Source organism: Bacillus rossius, chromosome 6 (genome assembly GCF_032445375.1).
Source record: "Bacillus rossius redtenbacheri isolate Brsri chromosome 6, Brsri_v3, whole genome shotgun sequence".
Classification (NCBI taxonomy): domain Eukaryota; kingdom Metazoa; phylum Arthropoda; class Insecta; order Phasmatodea; family Bacillidae; genus Bacillus; species Bacillus rossius.
Window position 1 is genome coordinate 27,033,725 of NC_086334.1, and position 26,090 is coordinate 27,059,814.

Here is a 26,090-nt window from a genome sequence, read left to right on the forward strand (position 1 = left end):
CGCTGCATCGCCGGTTTCCCGGTGAAATATTTACCGGGCCGCCAATAACACGCCCCTACTCCCCCCCACCCTACCCTGCTTCACCCCCTCCCCCCCCCCCCCGAAACCAAGCACGAACTGCGCTGTAAAGTATTGACAAGATCGGATTACAAAAAAAAGTGACTAAAGCCCACCCATAAATCCTGCACTCGTCCATAAAACTGTGGGCTGACGCCCCCTGGAGTTCGGATCCGACCCCGCATGAAGAATGCATTTTCACTGAAAGTGTTATCCGTCATTTAACCGGGGAATGGCGCGCCAGATACGTGGGCATTAAATTGTAGACCCGTCGTTAAACTTTAAGCCCTTTAAACTATGCGACAAATCCCGTGCAAATACACACGGAATTTTCTCTCTCCCCTACACCCCTCCCCCCTTACCAAACACAACAAAACTCGTAAACGGAATGATGAAATAGTAAGTCCAAGCGACATGGCGAACAGTTCATATTTAGTTGCAATCATCGTATTGTTGATTTTGTTTGTACACAGAAATTTACGGCCATTTAAATTACCCACTTTTAAATTAACATTGTAGCCTGTTTTTTTAATTGAAAAAGATGTATACAGATATCTACCATATTGTAATTGTATGAAGAGTCAAAATTTTCACTGGAAATGAATTTCAGTGGTAAGATATCGCAGGTTTTACAGAAGTATTAAACCTGGGCCTATCCTTGGTAAAACTTCTTGGTGATTTTTTCTATACTTTCATCAACAATTTTGGTATTATTACCGTGTCGAAAATTTTATATTTTCTTGGGTTAGTATAAGTTGTATTTTATGAGGTTTCAAGCTCATTTGACGAGCGTCTTCCAATTCCCGAATTTACTCACTTTATGAGCACCCAGGTGGTTTGAAGCCTATTTGGGTTTTGACAGTTCACCTCTTCAGGTAAGCCTATATGTGCCTATATAGAAATGTGAGTGGGTGATTTTTCAGAGGAAGATTTTTCGTTCGGGAAAAGTTTCTAGAAAAATATAAACACAGTTTTTTTTTTAGAAAATTTTCTCTCTTACTAACACCAACTAAAAAAAAATTACAGGATTGAAGATAGGTTGAAATACGTAATAAAATATTTTCTGCAGATTATTAGGTAACATTTAAACAATTTTTTTCGTTCATCTCAGTTGTCAGAGGGTATCATGGATCCTTCCCAACTCTCAAATGTTAAGTATGTTGTTACGTTTTAAAGAAGGACCACATAATTTTTTTATTAGGTTCTGTTTGTTTAAAATTTTTGACAAAATTTAGTGGTTTCTTTAGGCGAAAGTATTATTTGCGAGAAAATTTTCCGGTTTTGCGGGAAAACTTTTCCGGTTAATTACGGGAACATTTCCCCCCAAAAATACTCGACTAACATCTTTAAACCCATCCGTGTGATGTAATTCTCTACTTTGTCCTTTTACCGTTCGCTCGGACAAGTAGGTTATCCGGACAAGGCTGCAGCAAACTGCATCGCCGATGCGACAGCTGCGGGGATGGCGCAGTCCGACTGCCGGATTCGGGCAACCAACCGCATGGCCGCGTCGTAGCTGCGGTAGAAAGCCACAGGATTACGAGAAAGTAGGCCTTCGATTCAGTTATAGTTCAGTGGGTAGCTCAAACCCCGCTCTGTGCGTGAGTGTGTTGCGAACATGCCACTGCAAAATCGCCGGAAACAGGGCAGAAATAGAATGAATTTGACTCATGACTTGAGGGGTTGGCAGTTGGCATGCCTGTGGGGAGCATTTTCATCTGTGCCTTCCGTCAGGGTTCGCCACGTGATTGGTCTTTTGCCGTTAACCTCGCACCACAATCTTTTGCTTCATTGTAAATGCAGTGCCCTGTCAAACAATTTCTCCTTCAATTCACGAAGAAGGCTGGTTACAAACTATCCAGGGATCTTCGTAAATGTACGGACAATGAGTTCACCTGCTTTGAACACGAACTCAAAAGAATATTGGTACATTAACAAAACATTAAAAAAGGTTAAATCTACAGTGTTTGTCCACGCGACTGTTCTTCATTGAAAATACTTAAATTTACTGTTATATTTAACAGTGTAGGTAGAGTTTTGCGTTGCGCAGCTATGCACCTGGGCTTAATGGAACGGGTTCTCCAATATAGTAGTGGTCTCCGAACGACGTGTGTCCCGAATATGCTTAGCTGATTTATGCCAGTTGAATAGATGGAACTACTGACACTAACTATTCACGAACGTGACACTTCAACTTTGCTTCAAAACGTGACGTTTTAGATGTCACAATGGACACCACCCTCCCCCCTTTTTTTGTCATCGGCCAAAAATATTAATTTTTATTGCTTGGTTCTGTATATTTATATAGTTTCTATGCTATAACATTAAGTAATATTCGATAACTAAACACTAGAATGAAAGAGAACCATCGCGATAAATTTACAGGAAAATCCCATCAAATAAAAGCAATGATAGAGTAGTTGGATTCTGACTTCGATTTATTAATTTTTAAAATAAATGCATGAAAGATTTTGCTTTGACTATTTATATAATTTTATTGCAGTATTTGATATTCAATACGAAGTTATTTTTTTTCAAGTAGGATATTATTTTTAATATTGTAAATTTTTGTGCCAGCGAGCAAGATTACTAAAAAAAAAAAAAAAATACGAACTTATATGTGATATAACACATTCTTCAGTGTGGCTGTCCCAAAAACCGCTGCCTTACCAGTTGGCTACACCTCAATAAGATTACTAACCCAGATTTAATTTGTATTTTATATGGGTATTATTACAATAGCCGGCTGATTATATGGATGCACTGTTTAAATTTTGTTTTCCCCACAGTCTTAACATTTTGATAATTTTCTAATGTTAACAATTGCTCGACAGCTAGTGATATTGATGGGTAGTTTTTTTCAGACGTCGAAAAAAGGAATCGTTGCAATTCCTAGACGTCCGGGGCGTTGGTCGTTGGACGGGCCCCGGAAGGAAGCCCCAGGAATTACAATCAATTACCCGGGAGAGGGCGTAATCCGCAACGCTCACCCCCCCCCCCTTTTTCCCCTCGAACCCCCTCCTCCCGCATTAATTACCGCGGCCCGCTCCGAGGGGCGAAGGGGTGCACTTTCAGTCTAGCGGGAGGGGTGAGGAGGGGAGGGGAGGGGAGGGGCTTGCCCGACCGCAAAGTCGTCAGATCAACCTTGATTAACCGCACGCGAGCGGCGAGCGTGTGTGTGTGAGAGGATCTCTCTCAACAGCTGCGCTCAATCGTGCGGGGGGGGGGGGGGGGGGGGGGAGCTTCGACCCTTCCCTGACCACCCCCCTTTCCCCTCCACGCACGCCAGACAGGACCCCACACGGAGTCCTGTTCGCGGTCGAACCACTGCGCCGCAGCAGACTGCCAGTCAGCTGAGCTCCCTCACGTCTCCACCTCCAGCGCTCACACTAAACCTGTCACGCATTCCCCCCCTTCAAATTATACTTCATTAGGAGCCTTACAAAAATAAAATGATAGCGAATTTTTACCATGCAACGATATTTTCACAGAATTAAAAAAAAAAAAAAAACTACATACAAATAAAAATTATATATGTGCTTTCAAATCTTATACTTTTTTTATTAATATTGAGTAATGGTCAATATTATTAAAAAAAACATTTATTTTTTTGTAAATATTAGTGATATAAATTGTGTTTATGAACGTGTTCAAGTTCTCGTATGTAGAATTTACTTGTATTATAATTTATAAATTATTATATTATTTTACAAATAATAACTAATTAGTATAGACATTCAGCATATTTCATTATAAATTAAAAATCATGTCGATTGTTTTACTAAATAAAATAATTAATATTATACACGTGTTTAAAATGAAATTGAAAACTGAGTATTTAAAAAATATATATTTTTTAAAAATTATACTTTAGTAACCGTATTTATAATATCACACCAGTCCTTTTGTTATTTTATTTATATTAATGATTGCATGCTAAAATAAAGTTAGTGTTTTTATTACACCAAGTAAGTTTACCTTCTAACGTGCGTACATAAGTACAAGCACTCATTTTTTAAAAGTGAAATTACTTTACAGCTGATGAGATGATTCGAGATCAAAGAAAAATTAAAACATCAAGGCATGAATCTAGTTTAGAACTCTAGCCTCTTTAAAAAAAAAATATTCACCGCTGATATACTTCAATTATCATAGATTTTATTTCACATTAAGGCCGGGTTTATGAACTACATAAGAAACGCAAGAATGCACGAAACTCAAGACTTAAAAAAGTTAGATAACAACGTTTTCAATTATCAGTTTATAAATTACGTAAGAAACAAAAAAAAAAAAAAAAAAAGCAGACTCAAAATCTTGCGTATTGGCTTTCGTTTTTCCACCTTCCATAATTTAAAGGAAGTGGCCCGAAACCTTTAAAGATGCAGAAGTAATGTGTATGTATATGAGGCTACTATTTTTTTTCATAACCCGCATTAAGTTTCCACTTATAAAACTATCTATTAGTTTACGATGAAGAAAATGTCTTTAACAGTTCAAAATGTTCTGTTAATTACTTCTCGCGTACTGCTTATTTTATATAAGTACATCATATTTTTCTTGCGTTTATTACGTACTTATAAACCCAGCCTAACTATCTCAACTCTAATCTTTGATAGCATTGGAAATCATTTTTTTTTATATTACTTACGTCCCATTACAACACCGAAAACTTGTGGCTTTAGGTCTGCTAGGTAACTTATAAATTATTTAGTTGGCGAAGTTAAGCAAGTAAAACCCGACTACAGCAGTTTTGTCCGCCGTTGGTTGAACCCGAAGAACCTCGTAAGATGGCTTCGTCTACGTCTGGGACGTAATGGTTCTCCTCGACTGGAAAGTGTGATGGCACAGAGAGATTTTCTCGTGAGGGAAGCAGGGGGAGTGTGCTTTCACGGCGTTTTAAAAGCGCTGTTACCATCTCGGAAGTTTCAGTGAATTTCCGTGTATTTTGACATTGCTTTCCGAGTCCCTGGTCCATTACTTTCTTTGCCGGGAATTTTACGTCCTCGTGAAGGATTTGAGACGCCTCAATGAATGTCTCTGCCTCGCTCAGCGTACATCATTATCGCAGAGAATTCAGTAATATATATATATATATATAAATATAAATATATATGCATATTCTGCAGGGGAAAAAAATGTCAACTTAAAAGCGTTCGTAAATATCTTTGATGACAAAAATGACATTAAATTCCGACCTAGCAAGCTGGTGTGATAATAAAAATTAACTTTCGAGAACATCTGGGTTTGAGTCCCGTATCACACGTTACCGACATCAGCTCACGCAAATGCTGGGATGTGTACCAATCAAAATCCGTGGCTGGTTCATTTCTCGGTTACCCTTCTCACCCACGTTGTATTTATTCGCGTATAATGATAGCAATGTCAGTGAGACGTAAATACGCGGCCAATATATTATTTTATAGAAGTACGTAGATAAAAATCGAAGTGCCTGTGATTTTCAAGTTGTTTAATACAAAATATTTTTTTTTTCAAGTGAGAAAATTTATACCTTAAAATAAATATACCGTAATTTTAATTTTATTTTTGAATATGTACGTACACTACGATGTAACTCAAAACTGCCAAGGTCATTGACAAAATTCAAAAAATGTTATAGATTAATATAGTATTTATTGTGATATCTCAAACCTTTTAGAAAATATGATGATAATTATTTACCAAAATAAAGTAGCAAGAATCATTATATTAATTTAGATTGTAAATTTTTAAACAATTGAATAACTGATGGGTTTGTGAATTGACAAATAAGTATCATGTTATAACTATATATATGTAATTTTTATTAAAGAATCTCCTTCTATAACTTGAGTCATTGTGGATTTTTAACTTTTTAAAATTAGATTTAAGTTTTTGTTAAATTAATTTAGGGTCTTGTACTTGATAGGTGAATGATCAGGTAAACGAAATCGCGGGAGAGCTATTGTAAATAATAAATATTTACGTATAAGTGAATTTTATAACCTATAATAAATTAAAATACATTAATAATTAATGAAACTTCAAGGACTTTGTTTTACCCTTTTTTTTTCGACGAGTCACAAATAATACGCATGAAAGTAATGAAACTAAGTTTTCTACATTTTTCGATTAAAATAATTGTTTTTCACCTAATGTCTTGCAAAAATTTACAAAATATTTCTTTTTGATGTACCGTGGTTGCAATAACATAACTCTAAAAATAATTGATAAAAAAAGCAAATAAATATGGGTGGTTCGGAGTTACTTTAACTGAAATGATCCGATGTTTTTATAGTACATGATGTGATTTTTAGCCTCTTTTTATGTTATTATTTTGGGAGAAGTAGACGTTTACGACTTATAGTCTGAAGAATTACCGCTAGTGAGATATTTTATTTAAGTTGTGAACATATAATTATACTTAGAATATTCACTTATAATAAAATGTTGACTTAGTTAAAAAAAAATAAAACGTTTATTTTGGTAGTATTTTCACGCCACAGTAAAATACCAATTTTTTTTGGTCAGTGAATACATAAAATTCACTTAAAAAAATACATAAATGTAACTTTTGCCTGTTGTATTTTCTAAATGTCAGACAAAAAGATTTGTGCTCAAAACAATTATTTTATAACGCACTGAATGGCTAGAAAGTACGTAGGTTCGATAGAAAGGCCCACGGTGTGAATATGTGGTTGCGCTGGTGACCTTAAAAGCCAGCAATATCAGCAGCTATGACTGTTACTTGACCAGACACTTTGAACTAGATCATCTTCTCGACTCTGAATGTAAATTTGTAACTTTGACCGTCCATAAAACATTCTAGACAGTTGTGAAAACGTTTTTTTTTTCTAAAAATTTTAAAAACTTTATTATTTAGATTATTTATTATACAATGTTGCTCTAATATGTAAACATAAATTAAAATGTTAAACATTTTGATAGAAATAAAAATATTATTACTTAAGTGCCCATACAGGCTTGTGCTAGCAATCCACTTGTCATTCCGTAACGTTAAAAATCTTCACGTGGATATATTTTTTAAAAGAGCGATAGAATAAAACAAAACATTCGATAGTTAAAAAAGTTACAAACGAGTAATATCTAGTTGTTTCCCTTTCGTTTCTAATAACTGCCATCTTGATTCATCGTTTGTTCACTTTTTAGAACCACGATTGCATATAGGTCCACTTCACTTGATTTTCTTGACTGGAAATTTTTCAATTTATGTTGCTATTTGTGGCAAGGAATCATACACTTTCAAGACAGTTTGTTTTCTTTCGTGAATCTCGTTCAGTCGACCTCCGTAGCTTAGTCGAATGCACAACGGCTAACGTTGCGAGAGGTTCTGGGTTCGAGTCCCGGGTAAGACGTGGGTGTTATTCTACGTAAGAGTATTTGATGGATGATATGATAATAAAAAGGCTTCGAGTAATAAAAGGAAAGTGCTGGTTGTGGGTTGTGGTCAATAACCTTTAGACCACACATATATACTTAAATTAATGATTTTATAACACAAGTATAAGTAATTCATTTTAAGAAAACGTTTAGTCCAAAGCTTTTTTATGACTGTTACATAGTAACCCTGATTCGAGCCAGCTAAACAATCAGTATTTTTACACGGGAGCTTGTTAGTTATACCAGTTTGGTTTGACAGGACATGCGATGAAAAGACAATTCTAATGCATCATGCAAGCCACCAGCTAGAGTCGGGTGAGTTAAGCCAGGCCGACCGCCACTGCCATTCGAACTATGGATTATTGAACTCCGTTTGAGTCACGTATCTGACAACAGCTGCCTCTGACATAACAGAGGGCGAAAATGGCTAGCGCCTGTTCGACGACGCAGCAAATTTCCGTGCTGCTGAACCCGTATCGGGGCCCGCAGTTCATTTGGAATGTGGATCATAAACTGGTCATTACGAATGCCAACAAAATTAAAATCACGGTCATTGGCTCACTTTTCTTGTACATTTGATGCAGCAGCAGATGGAGATAGACGGCAAGTAAAACAATTGAGCACTGTCACGTTCAACCGTTCATGACATTGCGTACACCAGGCTGCACATAAAATTACCACTAATCTGGCTAAAGCAAAATACGCAAAATTTCAAATGTATTCTGGGCATCTTCAAGTCATTGCTTGGTTTTGATTGTTCAAAGAAACTTATCAATCGAGAAATAAAATTTTCGTTTTGGCAAATCGTAACAATGAGGTACGCATGAAGTTTGTGCCATGAAATAATGCACAGTGAATAGAAACAAAAAGCTGACACTTTTAAAATGGGTTAGCCAGCAGATAGCTTGGTATTGTGTTGAATTACTTTACTTGATTGGTTAGTAATTAGTAAATAAGAGTTTATGTTTTATCATTTGTTTTTTTTATTGTTAGGGATCAGAAGGTAAACTAAATATCAAAATCACTTAAAATATTCTTGCCAGAACAAATCTTTTGCTTTACAATATAATACCTTCTGTCTTGTTATGCCAGACTATAACGTCTCTCTAAAAAGATGGTCATCCTACCACTAAATCTGCACGTAGCGGGAATATTTTTAATTTACTACGTCCGTGCTTTTTAACATAGAGTTCTGTGTCACTGGATTAACAAATTTTGTTAAAATTTTCTTTGGTAGAAAAAGATAAATTTACCAATTTTTTTTTTTACTTTGTAACCTTAAAGTTTTTACTCAGAATTTTTAGCTGCTTTATTAACAACATCATGCTATCGCGAATAAAAGTTGTTAGATTAAATAACGGAGAGAAATATACATATGTAAACTAGATGCTTGCACAAAATGATACATATTTTCACTATAAAGTTCCAAATTATACTGGTTACACATTATTCCGAGTATATTTACGAAGCTATCCGTAAATTAAACGGGCGATGTTTTACTTTCTTTGAACGCGAGTTCACTTGGAGTATTAAAAAAAACCTTCACACCACACGCCTGTTTACCCAGTTTACAAGTGAATTCAGATCTCGGAAGCCGGGATTACACGTAAACTGTTAAAAAAATCTCACATTCAATTTACAAAGAACGCTGGTTACACACTATCCAGGGATCTTCGTAAATTCACGGATACTGAGTTTTCTTACACTTTGAAATGAATCCAAAAGAATTAAAAAAAAAAAAATAACTGGGTTAGATCTAAAGCAAGAATACTCGTCTTTTTTTCAGGTGTGTGTTTATCTTTGTTCAGAACGAAACATATACGACTCGTAAGTCTAAATACAGTGTAGTTTCTACGAAGATTCAGTTATTTGAAATTGAAGATAAATCTTAGTTTTTTTTTTTTTTTTTTTTTTTTTTTTTTTTTTTTTTTTTTTTTTTTTTTTTTTTAAAGAAAATCTTCGCTAGGAAGGCCGTCAACTTACTGTAATTTCCCAACAGCGTAGTTACCACGAAGATCCAGTCGTCCGGAGCTAGGAAGTCCTTGGTTTATTTGAGGTTCGTTCTTCGCTGAACGGCCCGCGTGGACCAACTGTAATTTCCAACGGCGTGCACTCGGCCAACTTACTTGCATATTTCATTTCGCAAACGTGTTATCCCGTGCTCGTAGCGGGGTTTCGGCTGCAGCCCCCCCTTTTGCCGCACTGGCGACGCAGCAAGTTCCCGGAGGTTAACAAGTTGGTCGGATGGCTGAGATAACTCCGCGTGCGCGAATACCCGCAAATTTATTGTTCCGCCCTTGGGCGAGTAGCGCGAGGCAGCAGTACCGTGCATTATTCAAGTCGTCGTTTCGCGGCTGCATCACGTGTGCGAAAAGTTAATAATTTTTTTTCTGCGCGTGCGTGTGCTTATGAAGAAAAAAATTGGAGACCTACAAAATTTGCATTTTTTTTTTATTCGGCATGGCCATTCCGGATTACAGAAAGTCAACCCACTCTTAACGGGAATACCAACTGATATATAGTGAAACACTGTCCTGAAAACCGACAGTAACGATAAACCCTCTTTTGGAAACAAATTGCGAAGAAATGGTTTGTCATACTTCAGGAAAGTTATTGTAACTTTGTATAACACATGGCTATGGTTATTTTTGCACACATGAAATACGCTTTACGAGACAATACCAAGGATTTCTGAAGAAATTTCTCGCAAAATTTTAAATATTAATTGATGTTACATACAAGCATGTTTTTTTTTGAAACCGTGGAACCGATAATCTAATATTTAACAATTTGACATTTTTTTTCATTACGGTTATTATTGTGCGCAGTTAATACTGAAAGCTATTCAGGGAACGGTTTACAAACAACAATTGTTGGAGGTACTGGGACAACACAAAGTAGTGATACGGTTGTTTTCATGTAAATTTACAAATGTACAGATATCTGTAATTTTACATGAATGTTTCTCTTCCATTTACAAATAAAATTTACAGTGTGAGCCGAGGTGTAAATACACCAAGGTCAACCACCGGAATACACTTGTAAAGATCTGAATTAGACAATTAGATTGGTTTGTTATAGAAAACATTACAATTATTTTATTTCGACTGTTTTGACGGAATAAAAGAGAAGCATGGAGTTTATGAATCCAAAATAGTTATTATAGAATTATTAAGTTTGTATGTAAATGACAATTTTATTACATGTATTTCTCGTTACTTTCATACGAATTTAAACATTTTTTTAGCAACCAATATTGAAACTCTATATTTGGTTATTTAGAACACGTCTTAAACTTTTTAAAAATTGTCACTTAATTTCGACAATTGTTCTGCACCTCCCTTTGTTACACTAATAATTCTATCTCTCTCTTTCTTTAATTTATTGTTGAAGTAGGGAGAGAAGGCAGTACAGGGTGGAGGAAAAAAGTGTAGGTACTGTGTTGTTGATACCTTCGTAAACTTAATAATATAACATTGCATAAAAACCTCAGAAACAATGCTCTAACAAATAAACAATAGTAGACGGTAACAACTGACGAATCCAATCTGTAGTTTACTATGGAAATATATAGTATTTTAATTATGGAGTAAGAAATTTGTATATTATGTGGATAGGAAATTGATTATTTAAAGAGTGGTGAAAAATCTGAAGTTTAATAGTTTGAACCATAGATAGTAAACATAACACAGCAACACTTTCAATAACAAACATACACTGACATACATAACCTGAACCTGACTCTTGATACATATGAAAATTAACAATATTATTCAACGATATAATTAGGAATCTTTTGTAAGTTTGAAAATATTATAAGAAATGTATATATTCATCCTTTCCAAGTGTGTATAAGAATTTAAGGTTGGTGGAGTTATAACAATTTTAATACTCAACAATAAAATATGAATTTACTTAAAAATACTTAATTTATATTGTGACAAATCTTTCCTGGAGATTATTTGCAGTTCAAATGTCTTAGGATGTATGTTGGCACAGATCACACCCAAAAGTTCAAAAGTGATTTAATTAAGTCCAGTAGTTGTTTCAAAATTTATATCGTTCATAAATCAAATGATTTCAAAGTGAGTTAAAAATTAGAGAGTTTAATATCAAATTAAATTCTATTTTAAATAGAATTACACGGCTTTAGTTCAGCGGGAGTACGATTATCTTAAAAGTAGGACTTCTGGGTGTCTAAGTAGAATTACTTCTCTTTATATTATGTTATATACACAATCTAATTGAAGTTCAGTTTTATCAACTTTTGCAACAATATAGTTTGTTTGGCTAGAAATCTCACGTATTTATAAGCATGTAAGCAAATTTATACTGGCCGCTTAAGCCTTGAACAATGGCGACACTGCTTAATTATGGCGTCCCTAGCTAAGCAATTCTTAAATTGGCTTATACTTGACATAACTGCTTTAAATCCAAGTAAATATTACTTACAGTTCGTTAAGATATTTAGTTGTAACAATTTCATTAATGTACACAACCGACGATACCCTAAACTCATATTTTTAATAATTTTAATTGTTCAGGCGTCAGGCCTTAGCCTACACGTAGTAACGCCAAAAATCACACTTTTTTAAGTTACTTCCTGTTCCTGTGTGGCTGAGATACGTGTATACCCAATATATATGGTTCATAACATCCTTTCATGGCCTTTGGTTACAACAATACGGTAAGGAACTAGAATAAAATTAATTGAATTTACAAATTAAACAGATGGTCAGAATAAAAAAATAAACGGTAAAAAAAAATTAACGAAAATTACAACAATGCAGATGAAAGAAAAAAAAATATTAATATTATTAAAGTTCCACAGATGAAAAGTTTATGGTTGTAATAAGGCGAAATATTTACTAAACATTCATAGCAGATATCTTAATAAACACGAAGATGTCTGTGCTATCACCATGTAATAGTACAGATGCTGTCCCATGGGATAATCATAAAACGAAGCGAGCACAAAGCATAAGATCGCCGGTTTATTATTAACCCATCTGTCTCTCTCACACACAGCAGGTGCGACCGTTACTCGAAGCGACGGTTGAGAATTGGCATGGAGGTGGGGGTTGGGTGGCGCGCTAATCAGCGATCAACCGGCGGCCGAGGCGTGGCGTGACTGTTCAGTCTCGTGTCAGCCGTCTCGCAGTAGACACCTCGCTGCTTCGCGCTCCGTAAATGGCGCGAGAACTCCGTCGTCTCGTAGTCGTGCTGTTGATAGGGTGTTGGGATGGTGAAGAACATCAAGCAGGAACATAGCACTGGTAGGTTTACTTACAGTTGAGTGTAGTGCTCGGCTAGGTAGTGTCAGGTGCACCAATACTAACACTCAGTGGTTCTCCCGGATTCACCACAGCGTCGTGGTGTGCTGCCACACACCTGGGCAGGCGATAACGATACCTCCACGACACCGCAGGGGGGTGTCGGCTACTGATCACGGCAACAGGATGTACCGTGTCGGGTGACCTGCGCTCGTGAGAACTAGTGGCTGACAGTGGCGGGTCCTGACGATGTCCGCTACAGTGCCGGGCTCGGCTCTCCAGGTGGCCCGTGGGCTGTCCCAGCCCTTGACCAGGGATGGTATCAACGGGGAATAGACGGAGGTCTCATGCTGACGCCGCTGTGTCAGCATACGTGGCGTCAACCTAATGTCTAGTAGGAGCAAGGCCAGCTCCGTCATCGCACCGCTAAGTATATTTCCGTGTTCTACACTCGTGGTTATTTCCGCACTATGCACACGACAGGTGTGTATCTAGTATATCGCGTTTCCATAACTCACTTTAACAGTAAACATAACAATGTTCTGTGCTGACTGGTTGCTGCTTGAAGTCGCTCTCACAGTAGGATTGGTGTAAATAACCAGGAAAGATTTAATCACTTTTACGAAAATTAATTACTTAATCAAAAAAAAATTATATTCGTTACGAGAAATAGGAAATTGTTTAAAGAAAATAAATTCTAGTTGTCATTATTGACGTATTAATAATATACTATACATTGCAACAATAAGATAAAATCTTATTAATTATTCAACATCAAAGTAATGCTATAATTGTGGATTATCATAGGAACACAATATTTACACAATTGTACTGCTAGTTTACTTATTGGTTGACTAGTCTGTCAGTGGTATAACCTTATATTAGTTTTCTGGTTTTGTTTACAACTTGTAATTACCATATCAATAATTATCAGTGTTGATTTACACCATTTTTTTTTTTTTTTGTAATTATCCTCATTAGATATCATGATAATGTAGCATACAATTGCTATTCAGCCTATTTTACTGCTACATAACAGTATTATGATTGGAATTTTATTCCACAAAAAAAAATATTATTCATATTTACAATGGTTTCAACACAGCATTTAACCTGTGATTTACTGAGTAAATTAGTTGACTACTAATGCAATTATCAGTATTATTACAATTTCTTACAACATATTAAGAGATTATTAAATAACATAACACAAGAAAAATATTTACACACAAGATTAACCAGTTGAAAAATTATATACATAATTAAAGTTATACATAATTGAATATCATCATTTCTTATGATGCAACAGTCATTATTATTTTACAGTTTGTTACACATATTTCATAACCTTATCAGTTCTTATGATATCTTGACAGATATTATTATTATCCAAGCCTAAAATTATTACATAGTGTTCTACAGATGAATAATAATTCAGATGCAGTCTTGGACAATTTCAGTGTTTTTTCTTGAGTATGGTGAGGTTTTCAGCTGGTGGTTTACAGTCTCTCACTATCTTACTCTGGACACAGCTGCACAGTAGATTACTTGCAGAATGCTGTTGTCTTGTTAGGTAGGCTGTCAGCTACTGGCTGATGCGGAGTCTCATATCATTTCAAGAATGTTCATGATCTTCCAGTCAGGTGTTACACCTATTTACCCTGACATATAAAAATTTCTTGCACTTTTATACATTTGTCACAATTCTGTTACAGTGACTTCCTTCAACAACTGGGCAGCATAAGAGCGGACTTTCTCTCGCAACACCAGTGTTCCTTGCTACTGTGGATAACAACTCAGAAGACAATCACATCATCATGTGCTGCTGAACAACAGTGACGTCACTCGCGTGACAGTGTGATCCTCAAGATGACAGTGCTTCGAATTATGTGTTACACATCAAAATAATATTCGGAGTTCATAAAATTAATTTGTGCCCATAATTTATAAAATCAAATTCCAAAATAAATTAGTTCCAGTGCAGTTTTTTTTTCTCTTCATTCTGATAGAGCAAAATAAATCACACAAATTTCTTCATATCAAGCTTCCATAATTTTTTTTTTTTTTTTAAATTGCAAAATATTATTAAATATTTTTTTTTTTTTTTTTAAATAAGATAGCTTTGTGCGTGATCCAACAACAAGCTAAGGCTCAGAGTGCTACGAGAAGGAGTATCATATCTGCAGGTAACTAGCAGTTAGAGTGTGCATGGCTTAGTAGTTGCAAGTGTTCTTGTGCTTGTAGTACGCAATGTGCATGTACTGCTTAGGAGTCACACAGCTGGTCGGCGAAAAAAAAATTAACACATAGTAGTCACTCTTGTTAGGTTGGTTAGCTCACACTATAGTGGATCAGTAGGTTTTTTTTTTTCTTCAGAGTAAACAACATGATTACACTGTTAGTAGACATCTAGTCCTGCTCACATGTGTCACCGAAGCTTCATACCCATTTAGGTTATGCCATAGCCATACATTACGGTACCATAATAACCCTAGGTTAGTGCTGTACAACAAATCCCAGTGCGGCAGAGCCTTAGTCTTAGACCGTCACGAGACAACACACTGGTTTTAAGCTCATCAGGCAACCAGACTAGTGCATTTCCTTACACTAACAAATACAGCATACCGTACAACCTTGGCTAGCACAGGTCCTGACTTGGACACAAAACATTTAGCTTCACACACTTACAGTGCTTGATGTGCAATTCCTTGATTACATAGGACTGCGCAGTGTAGGTAACATGTGCACTTATATTGTTACTTAATTCCCCAAGAAAAAAAAACCATTAAACACTATTGTAGTAGCTGACACAAGCAAATAACACTTGTTACTGTGGGACCATAGGCTTGTGGTAGGCCCTTAGCTGGGTTAGGTTATACCTGCCTATGCTGTGGTTGGTGGCAGGGTCTGCCAACTCATAGCAGTTGTTATGTATCCTGTCTGTGACCACATAGGGTCCCTTGAACAGCAAGAACAACTTCTTGGTGACTTTGTCCCATTTCTTGCTCACACTTGCACTCCTGCATAATACGAGCTCTCCTATGTTAAATTGCTTGACTTTCGAAGCCTTCTTCCTTCTTTGCCTTGCTTGTGCCTCAGACTGTAGGCGACTGTTGATCAGATGTTCTACCTCACTGCCTGTGGGTAGTTCTTCGTAATCGGTTTCTTTGTCAAATTTGGGCATATAGAGCGGGTCGATCGCCACCGATCTATCCAGATACAGAGCTTCATAAGGGGTGACATGTAGGCTCTGGATAGCGGGTATGAGTTCGGGGCGATGCAAACCTGACCCGTTCTAGTTTAACACTCTATCCTGGTTGTTCTGGCTGCACTGCTGGGCAGCTGAACCTGCTGGGTTAGGCCCTGTCCAATTACTTGGACCATTAGCAGCCCTGTTTACTGCTGCCTGAAACTCTGCAGCAACAGGATTCACTGGTGCGTTACGTTGAAAATAGCCTTGTTGTGGCTGGAACTGTTCTTGTGATGAGAATGAGGGTGGTGGATATGCAAAATGAGTTTGTATGCCGCCAGACGAGCTGTGATGACTCGGTGGTCTGCCGCTTCTGTCTGGGCTGGCGGGGTTCTTGAGATGTGGCTGGCGGAAGTCATGTTTACCCCTAGTATAGTCAGCGTAAAATTGGCGTTGACTCTGGTGACGGTAGTCAGCCTCACCATCTGAATCTGCATAACGATGGGGGTACGTGACCTTCCTGGGGGGCCGTTCAACAGATGTTTTACCCAAGCGCTGGCCGTGGTGGCCATCCTCACCATCACTACAGGCATGTTTGTTCGACCACCAGATAGTCTTGTTGTAGGGCTTGTTATGCCTATTCTTATGGGTATACTTGCCCTTTTGTTTCTTAGCGAGATGCCCTTGGTTGTGGTCCTCATCACTCTTGACTGTACTCTCCCACGTCAAGGTGTGCACGTTTGCCTGCTGGTCCTGTTTGGTCCTGTTCTGCCAGTAATTGTGCACTGGCACATTCTTACTGGGTGGTTGGTGAGGTGTTCTTTCAGATTCCTCTCTAGCACCTTGACCTCGCTGTAATCTCTGTAGTTTGTCTACAGCCAGAACATGGTCCCTAAACTCAGTAACATCTTTGTAGGTATGTCCCGACATTTGTATTTGGTAGGCGATAGGGAGTTGTGTCAGCATGGTTGCGATGAATTCATCGTCTGACATGGTAATGTCTAAATATCTGGTGCGCTCATACATTGATGAAAGGTGCGCCTCCAGACTGCTCCCTTTCCTACTGTCGAATCTGTCGGAGTGTAGCTGGGCCCTCAAATTCCCTTGTACCTTTAGATTCCAAAACTGGGATCTAAATTTTTCTTTGAATTGTTCGTAGGATTTGATGTGCAGGCTTTGCAACTCCCACCAGAAAAAGGCAGTACTTTTAAGGGCTACGTTCAAACACTTCAATTTATCATTGTCACTTAGTACAAAGGTTCGGGCATATTCCTCAAATTTGTTGAGGAACCTAACTGGATTTTCTAAGGATTTGCCAGAGAACGTAGGCATAGCCTCAGCCCAATGTTTGGCTGGGTGATGTATCAGAGCCACCTGATCAAGATGTGAAGTACTGCAAGATGGGGTCTGATGAGGTGGTGTGGCGTTTGAGGTAACCACTGGGGCTGGTGGTGAAGGGTAACTGGCAGTCACGGTAGGCTGTAGGTTGGGTAGCTCTGTCCTGGAGGAGTTGGCAGTTGTCATCCGATTATGTAATTCCTCCCCTCTCAGTTGCCTCTGTTCTTGTAGTGAGCTGGTGCATGCTTGAGCAGCTTGTTCAGCGGCTGATCTTGCCCCTGACTCTACTGTTTCCATTCGTGACTGCAGAGTGACTGCTGTCTCCTCTATATGTGCGAGTCTCTGCTGGAGTAGCTGTGACTGGTCTCGCCCCTCTATTCTTACCAGTTCCATTGATCGAATCATGGAGGTAGTGTGTGACTCCAAGTTCTCAACTCTTTCTTGTTGTGTCAGTACCTGGTTGGCCAGCTGTCCCACCGACTGACATTGTTCCTGTAATCTGGCATCCAAACGTCCCTCCAGGTCACTGAGGCCTGTTTGCAGCTGATGATCTAGAACCTCTATTCTGGTGTTGAGTTCACTCTTCAACTCGCAAAGGTTTGCGTCCAGCTGACCTCTGACTCCGTCAATCTTCTCAGTAAGCTGCGTCACGTTCTGTGCGTTGTTATCCAAACGGTTGGTGATAGCTGCCATGTTCTGTGCGTTGTCCAGAGCGTTGGCGTCCAAACGGGTGGTGATAGCTGCCACGTTGTCGTCCAACCGGTTTGTTATAGTTGCCACGTTCTGTAATAACAACATAATGCTAGACCACTCAGTTGACTGCAGGTTCTCGGTCGGTGTGGTGGTGTGAGTCATGTTCGCTGCTTGCTCATCTTCAGCTGCAGCTGTAGGTGTGGCTGTAGCTGTCCCACTCTCTCTGTGACATTCATTTCTTTCTGGTGTGCTGGGTTCAGGCTGTACCTCCATTACCAGTTGATATACAGGCTCATATCCTTCCTGTATACTGTCGTGTTCTGAGAGATCTTCCAGGTTGTTGCTGAGCTCTGACCGACTCCTCAATTCATAGGTCTTATTAACAGACATCTTGTGTTTTTACCTTGGAGAGGTAGTCTACTTAGGGATTCTCTTCGAGCCCCACACGTTGCGGCGCCACTTCCTCTGTTCTGCACCTCCCTTTGTTACACTAATAATTCTATCTCTCTCTTTCTTTAATTTATTGTTGAAGTAGGGAGAGAAGGCAGTACAGGGTGGAGGAAAAAAGTGTAGGTACTGTGTTGTTGATACCTTCGTAAACTTAATAATATAACATTGCATAAAAACCTTAGAAACAATGCTCTAACAAATAAACAATAGTAGACGGTAACAACTGACGAATCCAATCTGTAGTTTACTATGGAAATATATAGTATTTTAATTATGGAGTAAGAAATTTGTATATTATGTGGATAGGAAATTGATTATTTAAAGAGTGGTGAAAAATCTGAAGTTTAATAGTTTGAACCATAGATAGTAAACATAACACAGCAACACTTTCAATAACAAACATACACTGACATACATAACCTGAACCTGACTCTTGATACATATGAAAATTAACAATATTATTCAACGATATAATTAGGAATCATTTGTAAGTTTGAAAATATTATAAGAAATGTATATATTCATCCTTTCCAAGTGTGTATAAGAATTTAAGGTTGGTGGAGTTATAACAATTTTAATACTCAACAATAAAATATGAATTTACTTAAAAATTCTTAATTTATATTGTGACAAATCTTTCCTGGAGATTATTTGCAGTTCAAATGTCTTAGGATGTATGTTGGCACAGATCACACCCAAAAGTTCAAAAGTGATTTAATTAAGTCCAGTAGTTGTTTCAAAATTTATATCGTTCATAAATCAAATGATTTCAAAGTGAGTTAAAAATTAGAGAGTTTAATATCAAATTAAATTCTATTTTAAATAGAATTACACGGCTTTAGTTCAGCGGGAGTACGATTATCTTAAAAGTAGGACTTCTGGGTGTCTAAGTAGAATTACTTCTCTTTATATTATGTTATATACACAATCTAATTGAAGTTCAGTTTTATCAACTTTTGCAACAATATAGTTTGTTTGGCTAGAAATCTCACGTATTTATAAGCATGTAAGCAAATTTATACTGGCCGCTTAAGCCTTGAACAATGGCGACACTGCTTAATTATGGCGTCCCTAGCTAAGCAATTCTTAAATTGGCTTATAATTGACATAACTGCTTTAAATCCAAGTAAATATTACTTACAGTTCGTTAAGATATTTAGTTGTAACAATTTCATTAATGTACACAACCGACGATACCCTAAACTCATATTTTTAATAATTTTAATTGTTCAGGCGTCAGGCCTTAGCCTACACGTAGTAACGCCAAAAATCACACTTTTTTAAGTTACTTCCTGTTCCTGTGTGGCTGAGATACGTGTATACCCAATATATATGGTTCATAACATCCTTTCATGGCCTTTGGTTACAACAATACGGTAAGGAACTAGAATAAAATTAATTGAATTTACAAATTAAACAGATGGTCAGAATAAAAAAATAAACGGTAAAAAAAAATTAACGAAAATTACAACAATGCAGATGAAAGAAAAAAAAATATTAATATTATTAAAGTTCCACAGATGAAAAGTTTATGGTTGTAATAAGGCGAAATATTTACTAAACATTCATAGCAGATATCTTAATAAACACGAAGATGTCTGTGCTATCACCATGTAATAGTACAGATGCTGTCCCATGGGATAATCATAAAACGAAGCGAGCACAAAGCATAAGATCGCCGGTTTATTATTAACCCATCTGTCTCTCTCACACACAGCAGGTGCGACCGTTACTCGAAGCGACGGTTGAGAATTGGCATGGAGGTGGGGGTTGGGTGGCGCGCTAATCAGCGATCAACCGGCGGCCGAGGCGTGGCGTGACTGTTCAGTCTCGTGTCAGCCGTATCGCAGTAGACACCTCGCTGCTTCGCGCTCCGTAAATGGCGCGAGAACTCCGTCGTCTCGTAGTCGTGCTGTTGATAGGGTGTTGGGATGGTGAAGAACATCAAGCAGGAACATAGCACTGGTAGGTTTACTTACAGTTGAGTGTAGTGCTCGGCTAGGTAGTGTCAGGTGCACCAATACTAACACTCAGTGGTTCTCCCGGATTCACCAGAGCGTCGTGGTGTGCTGCCACACACCTGGGCAGGCGATAACGATACCTCCACGACACCGCAGGGGGGTGTCGGCTACTGATCACGGCAACAGGATGTACCGTGTCGGGTGACCTGCGCTCGTGAGAACTAGTGGCTGACAGTGGCGGGTCCTGACGATGTCCGCTACAGTGCCGGGCTCGGCTCTCCAGGTGGCCCGTGGGCTGTCCCAGCCCTTGACCAGGGATGGTATCAACGGGGAATAGACGGAGGTCTCATGCTGACGCCGCTGTGTCAGCATACGTGGCGTCAACCTAATGTCTAGTAGGAGCAAGGCCAGCTCCGTCATCGCACCGCTAAGTATATTTCCGTGTTCTACACTCGTGGTTATTTCCGCACTATGCACACGACAGGTGTGTATCTAGTATATCGCGTTTCCATAACTCACTTTAACAGTAAACATAACAATGTTCTGTGCTGACTGGTTGCTGCTTGAAGTCGCTCTCACAGTAGGATTGGTGTAAATAACCAGGAAAGATTTAATCACTTTTACGAAAATTAATTACTTAATCAAAAAAAAATTATATTCGTTACGAGAAATAGGAAATTGTTTAAAGAAAATAAATTCTAGTTGTCATTATTGACGTATTAATAATATACTATACATTGCAACAATAAGATAAAATCTTATTAATTATTCAACATCAAAGTAATGCTATAATTGTGGATTATCATAGGAACACAATATTTACACAATTGTACTGCTAGTTTACTTATTGGTTGACTAGTCTGTCAGTGGTATAACCTTATATTAGTTTTCTGGTTTTGTTTACAACTTGTAATTACCATATCAATAATTATCAGTGTTGATTTACACCATTTTTTTTTTTTTTTTTGTAATTATCCTCATTAGATATCATGATAATGTAGCATACAATTGCTATTCAGCCTATTTTACTGCTACATAACAGTATTATGATTGGAATTTTATTCCACAAAAAAAAATATTATTCATATTTACAATGGTTTCAACACAGCATTTAACCTGTGATTTACTGAGTAAATTAGTTGACTACTAATGCAATTATCAGTATTATTACAATTTCTTACAACATATTAAGAGATTATTAAATAACATAACACAAGAAAAATATTTACACACAAGATTAACCAGTTGAAAAATTATATACATAATTAAAGTTATACATAATTGAATATCATCATTTCTTATGATGCAACAGTCATTATTATTTTACAGTTTGTTACACATATTTCATAACCTTATCAGTTCTTATGATATCTTGACAGATATTATTATTATCCAAGCCTAAAATTATTACATAGTGTTCTACAGATGAATAATAATTCAGATGCAGTCTTGGACAATTTCAGTGTTTTTTCTTGAGTATGGTGAGGTTTTCAGCTGGTGGTTTACAGTCTCTCACTATCTTACTCTGGACACAGCTGCACAGTAGATTACTTGCAGAATGCTGTTGTCTTGTTAGGTAGGCTGTCAGCTACTGGCTGATGCGGAGTCTCATATCATTTCAAGAATGTTCATGATCTTCCAGTCAGGTGTTACACCTATTTACCCTGACATATAAAAATTTCTTGCACTTTTATACATTTGTCACAATTCTGTTACAGTGACTTCCTTCAACAACTGGGCAGCATAAGAGCGGACTTTCTCTCGCAACACCAGTGTTCCTTGCTACTGTGGATAACAACTCAGAAGACAATCACATCATCATGTGCTGCTGAACAACAGTGACGTCACTCGCGTGACAGTGTGATCCTCAAGATGACAGTGCTTCGAATTATGTGTTACACATCAAAATAATATTCGGAGTTCATAAAATTAATTTGTGCCCATAATTTATAAAATCAAATTCTAAAATAAATTAGTTCCAGTGGAGTTTTTTTTTTCTCTTAATTCTGATAGAGCAAAATAAATCACACAAATTTCTTCATATCAAGCTTCCATAATTTTTTTTTTTTTTAAATTGCAAAATATTATTAAATATTTTTTTTTTTTTTTTTAAATAAGATAGCTTTGTGGGTGATCCAACAACAAGCTAAGGCTCAGAGTGCTACGAGAAGGAGTATCATATCTGCAGGTAACTAGCAGTTAGAGTGTGCATGGCTTAGTAGTTGCAAGTGTTCTTGTGCTTGTAGTACGCAATGTGCATGTACTGCTTAGGAGTCACACAGCTGGTCGGCGAAAAAAAAATTAACACATAGTAGTCACTCTTGTTAGGTTGGTTAGCTCACACTATAGTGGATCAGTAGGTTTTTTTTTCTTCAGAGTAAACAACATGATTACACTGTTAGTAGACATCTAGTCCTGCTCACATGTGTCACCGAAGCTTCATACCCATTTAGGTTATGCCATAGCCATACATTACGGTACCATAATAACCCTAGGTTAGTGCTGTACAACAAATCCCAGTGCGGCAGAGCCTTAGTCTTAGACCGTCACGAGACAACACACTGGTTTTAAGCTCATCAGGCAACCAGACTAGTGCATTTCCTTACACTAACAAATACAGCATACCGTACAACCTTGGCTAGCACAGGTCCTGACTTGGACACAAAACATTTAGCTTCACACACTTACAGTGCTTGATGTGCAATTCCTTGATTACATAGGACTGCGCAGTGTAGGTAACATGTGCACTTATATTGTTACTTAATTCCCCAAGAAAAAAAACCCATTAAACACTATTGTAGTAGCTGACACAAGCAAATAACACTTGTTACTGTGGGACCATAGGCTTGTGGTAGGCCCTTAGCTGGGTTAGGTTATACCTGCCTATGCTGTGGTTGGTGGCAGGGTCTGCCAACTCATAGCAGTTGTTATGTATCCTGTCTGTGACCACATAGGGTCCCTTGAACAGCAAGAACAACTTCTTGGTGACTTTGTCCCATTTCTTGCTCACACTTGCACTCCTGCATAATACGAGCTCTCCTATGTTAAATTGCTTGACTTTCGAAGCCTTCTTCCTTCTTTGCCTTGCTTGTGCCTCAGACTGTAGGCGACTGTTGATCAGATGTTCTACCTCACTGCCTGTGGGTAGTTCTTCGTAATCGGTTTCTTTGTCAAATTTGGGCATATAGAGCGGGTCGATCGCCACCGATCTATCCAGATACAGAGCTTCATAAGGGGTGACATGTAGGCTCTGGATAGCGGGTATGAGTTCGGGGCGATGCAAACCTGACCCGTTCTAGTTTAACGCTCTATCCTGGTTGTTCTGGCTGCACTGCTGGGCAGCTGAACCTGCTGGGTTAGGCCCTGTCCAATTACTTGGACCATTAGCAGCCCTGTTTACTGCTGCCTGAAACTCTGCAGCAACAGGATTCACTGGTGCGTTACGTTGAAAATAGCCTTGTTGTGGCTGGAACTGTTCTTGTGATGAGAATGAGGGTGGTGGATATGCAAAATGAGTTTGTATGCCGCCAGACGAGCTGTGATGACTCGGTGGTCTGCCGCTTCTGTCTGGGCTGGCGGGGTTCTTGAGATGTGGCTGGCGGAAGTCATGTTTACCCCTAGTATAGTCAGCGTAAAATTGGCGTTGACTCTGGTGACGGTAGTCAGCCTCACCATCTGAATCTGCATAACGATGGGGGTACGTGACCTTCCTGGGGGGCCGTTCAACAGATGTTTTACCCAAGCGCTGGCCGTGGTGGCCATCCTCACCATCACTACAGGCATGTTTGTTCGACCACCAGATAGTCTTGTTGTAGGGCTTGTTATGCCTATTCTTATGGGTATACTTGCCCTTTTGTTTCTTAGCGAGATGCCCTTGGTTGTGGTCCTCATCACTCTTGACTGTACTCTCCCACGTCAAGGTGTGCACGTTTGCCTGCTGGTCCTGTTTGGTCCTGTTCTGCCAGTAATTGTGCACTGGCACATTCTTACTGGGTGGTTGGTGAGGTGTTCTTTCAGATTCCTCTCTAGCACCTTGACCTCGCTGTAATCTCTGTAGTTTGTCTACAGCCAGAACATGGTCCCTAAACTCAGTAACATCTTTGTAGGTATGTCCCGACATTTGTATTTGGTAGGCGATAGGGAGTTGTGTCAGCATGGTTGCGATGAATTCATCGTCTGACATGGTAATGTCTAAATATCTGGTGCGCTCATACATTGATGAAAGGTGCGCCTCCAGACTGCTCCCTTTCCTACTGTCGAATCTGTCGGAGTGTAGCTGGGCCCTCAAATTCCCTTGTACCTTTAGATTCCAAAACTGGGATCTAAATTTTTCTTTGAATTGTTCGTAGGATTTGATGTGCAGGCTTTGCAACTCCCACCAGAAAAAGGCAGTACTTTTAAGGGCTACGTTCAAACACTTCAATTTATCATTGTCACTTAGTACAAAGGTTCGGGCATATTCCTCAAATTTGTTGAGGAACCTAACTGGATTTTCTAAGGATTTGCCAGAGAACGTAGGCATAGCCTCAGCCCAATGTTTGGCTGGGTGATGTATCAGAGCCACCTGATCAAGATGTGAAGTACTGCAAGATGGGGTCTGATGAGGTGGTGTGGCGTTTGAGGTAACCACTGGGGCTGGTGGTGAAGGGTAACTGGCAGTCACGGTAGGCTGTAGGTTGGGTAGCTCTGTCCTGGAGGAGTTGGCAGTTGTCATCCGATTATGTAATTCCTCCCCTCTCAGTTGCCTCTGTTCTTGTAGTGAGCTGGTGCATGCTTGAGCAGCTTGTTCAGCGGCTGATCTTGCCCCTGACTCTACTGTTTCCATTCGTGACTGCAGAGTGACTGCTGTCTCCTCTATATGTGCGAGTCTCTGCTGGAGTAGCTGTGACTGGTCTCGCCCCTCTATTCTTACCAGTTCCATTGATCGAATCATGGAGGTAGTGTGTGACTCCAAGTTCTCAACTCTTTCTTGTTGTGTCAGTACCTGGTTGGCCAGCTGTCCCACCGACTGACATTGTTCCTGTAATCTGGCATCCAAACGTCCCTCCAGGTCACTGAGGCCTGTTTGCAGCTGATGATCTAGAACCTCTATTCTGGTGTTGAGTTCACTCTTCAACTCGCAAAGGTTTGCGTCCAGCTGACCTCTGACTCCGTCAATCTTCTCAGTAAGCTGCGTCACGTTCTGTGCGTTGTTATCCAAACGGTTGGTGATAGCTGCCATGTTCTGTGCGTTGTCCAGAGCGTTGGCGTCCAAACGGGTGGTGATAGCTGCCACGTTGTCGTCCAACCGGTTTGTTATAGTTGCCACGTTCTGTAATAACAACATAATGCTAGACCACTCAGTTGACTGCAGGTTCTCGGTCGGTGTGGTGGTGTGAGTCATGTTCGCTGCTTGCTCATCTTCAGCTGCAGCTGTAGGTGTGGCTGTAGCTGTCCCACTCTCTCTGTGACATTCATTTCTTTCTGGTGTGCTGGGTTCAGGCTGTACCTCCATTACCAGTTGATATACAGGCTCATATCCTTCCTGTATACTGTCGTGTTCTGAGAGATCTTCCAGGTTGTTGCTGAGCTCTGACCGACTCCTCAATTCATAGGTCTTATTAACAGACATCTTGTGTTTTTACCTTGGAGAGGTAGTCTACTTAGGGATTCTCTTCGAGCCCCACACGTTGCGGCGCCACTTCCTCTGTTCTGCACCTCCCTTTGTTACACTAATAATTCTATCTCTCTCTTTCTTTAATTTATTGTTGA

General features: G+C 38.7%; 1 long non-coding RNA gene across 2 annotated transcripts; it reads left to right on the forward strand.

Annotated features, from left to right (window-relative positions):
• The first annotated feature begins 10,767 nt into the window (after positions 1 to 10,767).
• Positions 10,768 to 22,325, forward strand: LOC134532917 (uncharacterized). 2 transcript variants are annotated; one of them, XR_010075208.1, is made up of 3 exons: positions 10,768 to 12,710; positions 12,803 to 14,893; positions 22,058 to 22,325. It is a non-coding gene; the product is annotated as an uncharacterized LOC134532917 (long non-coding RNA). The 2 variants fall into 2 exon arrangements; XR_010075207.1 differs by having other exon boundaries at positions 10,768 to 14,893.
• The last annotated feature ends 3,765 nt before the right edge of the window (positions 22,326 to 26,090 follow it).